Raw genomic sequence first — 4359 nt, 5'->3', positions numbered from 1 at the left:
CTCAAATATTTTACGTTTTTGATACTAAATTAACATCTGAAGTATAATTTTTTATTGTTTTTATATTTTTCAATATATTTATTTTGTTTGTACAAAATAAAAAAATAATTTTTAACGATACAATAGTCTTCGTTAGGCTTAACATCGACGAAAATTCAACGCGAAGCGACACTCAACGGAGAGAAATTTCAACATGGGATAAATTAATATATTTTTTCGTACATGATTCGTTATCCGAACCACCTCAGTCCCCAATTGATTCGGATAAACGACGCTCTACTGTATTTATGCGAGTACTATTTATTGTTGGCAAGAAAAAATTTTGTGGCTCTTTAAAAACTTTGAAATTTTGTAAATTGTAATTTTGGCTCTTCCGACTCAAAAGGTTGCCGACCCCTGGCCTAAGCAATAATGATCGCCAATTCGATTGGCAGTCTAGAGACAATGTAGCCACTGAGTGATCCGACTGCTAAGTGCCACATAGCTTATTAGTGTAGAGTTTTGGTTTGAAATACCATCAGCATAAACAACCGATTACTTTTGATACACGTAAAAAGTACAGTAAGGCACGATGATACGATTATGAGATGTTGCAGCCTTCAAAATATACAAAATACCATTTTTCAACACTTTGACGCACGTCATATACAGTTAACAGTCCGAGGATGAGGCTAGGATGGCCACATGTCCGAGTCCAAGCTAGCAACCTACAGTTCTGGAACCTGGAATTGAATCCAAATGGGTCAAAAAAGTCCCAGGAATTTTTCGAGTGTTCGTCTTTCTGGATGTCAGACCCCGTCCAACACCACCCAGCCTCCCCATTGTGGTCCTGGCCGAATCAATAATGGGCCTGCTAAAATAGGACTTCTCAGATCAAATAAAGCAGAAAGAGTTTTTAAAAACATGAATTCACCAATAGATTAAGATAAAAAGTTAAAATCATTTATTCACAACCTACTTTTCTGTTTGCTAAGTTACGTTTTTTTCGTGCCTATCTTCAAGGTAAAAAGCAAGGGCACCTGTACATTGAATGAAGTGCGTCCTTTTCTCCTTGGGTCCCATGGAGATTTCCTAATCCGAAAGAAGCCACAAACAACAGAAAATTTGTAGCTTCTAGCCGATACTGCGAATATAAAAGAAACTAATAAACCAGGGGTGTCCAACCCGCGGGCAAGTTCCAATGCGGCCCAATAAACGTGTAAACAAAACCGAAAAATGTTTTAATTTTTATTATTATTTATTTTTTTCAACGGCGTAAACTCAAAACAGAAGTTTCACAAAGCCGTAAATCTTTATTCATATTTTATTTTGAATGGAAAGGAAATATTTTCAAATTCTTGGAGATGTGTGAATAAGGAAGGATTACTAAATAAAGCTGGAGTTGTGACTCAAAGGATTATAGACCCAAATTTGGGGAAAGGAGGGAAAGTAGAGAAACGCCAAAAGATAAAAAGTAGTGAGAAAGATTAAATAGATCTTCTGTTATGCAAATATTGATTCTTAATCTTCGAACCTTTCTCACTTCTTTAACTTTTGTCCTTTCTCTTTTTTCGTCGCATTTGGGTCTATAATCCTTTGAGTCACAACTCAAGCTTTATTTATTATTCCTTCCAGCGTTGCAAGATTTGGCTACATTGCACCAAATGTGGCTACTTTTTTTAGTTTGATGTAAAATATATCATTTTGCGCTTTGGTTACTTTTTTGGGCTACATATTATTCATAAATATATTAGTTAAATAAAAATGCACTTTAATGTTTCGTCGCGTAATNTTTTTAAGTACGGAGTACCTAATAATATTTAATACATATTATATAAACTGTATTGACAAAATGTAAGCAAGTTTATATTCATAGCAAATACATAATAATACATAAAAAACTTCAAAATTGTTTTCTTGCGTTTTCTTTTGCAAATCGGTCAATCGCTTTCTTTAGATCAAGTTGACAAACTATTTTTTTTTAATTGCTATATTCAGGAGCGGATCTATATTTTTTGGGGCCTACGACTTACTGAAGTCCAATGGGGACCCATTTTTTGTTAATACATTTTGTTAATTATTATATTATTAATATTGACTATATTTTACTACACGATAAATGCTCATTATTAAATGAAAAAGTATTAAAAATTTATGATAATAATTCAATTTTTGTAGGCTCTTGACACTTGGCGATCCAGGGCTTAAGCTCGATTAGTTTCTATATCCAGGATGCCCCTGGATATAGTTACGACAGTTAAGACGGTGTTGTGACATGCTGCTTCTTAAATAAGCTTTGATTAATTTTAGTTTTGAAAAACTTCTTTGTCGTCGCCCGTAAACTTAAAACAATGAGGCATGCTGCAATAATGTCAGAAAACCTATTTGAGGCTGCGGTAAAAGTAGATCAGCAACTTCGTTTATAAAAGTAATTTATTTTACCTGACTATAAAATCGCATTTTAATAAATCGAAGCAGTTGAGGTCCAAAACTATTCGAATATGCCGATTGTAACAATTCTGATTATTCCAGAATATTTTTATCAGATGTCTCGACAAGATATGCATGCGATAAGCATTTGAAAAGTGTACATAATTGTCGAACGGATTAAAATCTAATAGATAATTGATTAATTATTAAATCCAAAAATTTTTTTCCAATCGTTTTAGAGGTTTTATTTTGCCCTTTCTAACTTGACGACCTCGTGATTCGTGCGCCTGGAGCAGTTTACTCCAACTTCTCCACGGAGATTACTATAATCTAGATATGTTATTCCTTAAATATACTTTTATATTGGACCACAAGTACAGTACATATAATATATACTTGGGGCCCAAAACTCCTTAACTTCTTCCAATGCGGCAAAGAGAAACAAAAAGGTTGGACACTCCTGATATAAAGTAATTGACCGAACTCAAAGGTATAGCCAAGGAAGGAATAGGATAGGGAGAAAGGGGTAAGTAAGGGAAGAGAGGAAGAGAAGGGGTAAATTTGTAGGGGGTGGGGGAGAGAAAGGAGAGGAGGAAATATGTAAATACAAAGTAATCTAGCTAAAGTTTCATACACATTAAACAAATTTTAAAAAATTTAATACATCGCTACAACGCAATGACAGTAAATAATCGCGAGCGAATGCCTCCGAAACGGATGGCTTTGCTAGCGAGATATACAGATGGCAAGCGTGTGTCACGGACACATCTGAATATCGATGTCTGGCTGGGTATATTCGGCGCTTTCTCCTGAGGCGACTGCGCTAAACACCAAACATCTCGCTAGCAAATGCAGAGAAATCTCACCTGTATTAATTCTCGACTTGTGAATCGAATGTTATCAACAATGCAACACTAACAATAGAATTGAACAATTTTATTCATTGTTGCGTTTTATTAAATTAATTAAATTTTTAAAAAATTAATAATTTATATAACTTTTTTATATTTGGATTAAAATTATTTTTAATATCATTTTTAGACTATATTAATATGAAATGAAATTATATTTTACGGTTATATATTATATAAATGAACGAGCTGATTAACCTCGTTTCAAGTGCCTTCTTATGATGGCATTTGTAATGCATTCATTTGTAATATAAATATTGGGTTTAGAAAATTTAGTTTCATCTTACATTTTAAATACATGTAATAATAAATCGAAGATAATCACCATTCGTGAAGTTTGACCGTTCGCAGATCAGAACTTGTCGAGTCGAGAACGGTCGAGTGTTCGAGCGGATTTGGAGGCAGCTACCGCTCTTGGGATCCGGGATTGAATCCGGACGGGTCGACGCCTACAAGAATTTACCGGCGAACTATCTATTTGCATATGTCGACTCTTGTCTCTCACTGTGTTGTGCTGTTACTCACTTTTATTGTCTGACGGAAACGACGATGGACATTTGATAAAGAATGTCTTCTTACAAGTTTGTGCAATTAATGGAGACTAAGAGGATTTTATCATGCTTTTATTGAATGGTTTGGCTGGGTGATTAAGGACGGGGTCTGATGCAGTTTTCTTTACACTATTTGTGGCTTTAAATTTTCAAAATCAGTAATATTTCGCTATGTATGCTCTCACCCCTCTTGCGTTACTTCTGCAATTCTGCGATCGCTGTTCAAAACAATATTTCCATGGAATTCAACTGGATACATAAATCATAAGGCTCTGTAGAGGCAAGCCGTTAAGTAATCGAACGAACCAACGACCGGCTTAACAAAGTTAATTACTCAGCTGTGAGCGACGAATATATTCGACAAGGGCGATCGTGTGGCAGTGGGGAGAGACGAATACTGTATATTCGTCAAATTCTTTTGGAGGTATTGCCAAAAACTAGCCTAAAATTACCGCGTAAAAAATTCACATAAAAAATGAATTATAACA

The 4359-nt window shown here is 34.7% G+C and overlaps 1 long non-coding RNA gene across 3 annotated transcripts in view; it reads right to left on the bottom strand.

Moving 5' to 3' along the window:
* LOC111630081 overlaps positions 1-3347 on the bottom strand; it is a 6706-nt gene extending 3359 nt beyond the window's left edge. For all 3 annotated transcript variants that reach the window (XR_002757452.1, XR_002757451.1, XR_002757450.1), the window contains exons 1-2: positions 3276-3347; positions 959-1123 (exon numbers count right to left, since the gene is read on the bottom strand). This is a non-coding gene — a long non-coding RNA (uncharacterized LOC111630081). The remainder of the gene's footprint in view (positions 1-958; positions 1124-3275) is intronic.
* Positions 3348-4359: the final 1012 nt, after the last annotated feature.

Source organism: Centruroides sculpturatus, unplaced genomic scaffold (genome assembly GCF_000671375.1).
Source record: "Centruroides sculpturatus isolate CEXI.00-Female unplaced genomic scaffold, Cexi_2.0 scaffold599, whole genome shotgun sequence".
Lineage (NCBI taxonomy): Eukaryota > Metazoa > Arthropoda > Arachnida > Scorpiones > Buthidae > Centruroides > Centruroides sculpturatus.
This window is presented reverse-complemented; position numbering and strand designations above follow the sequence as displayed.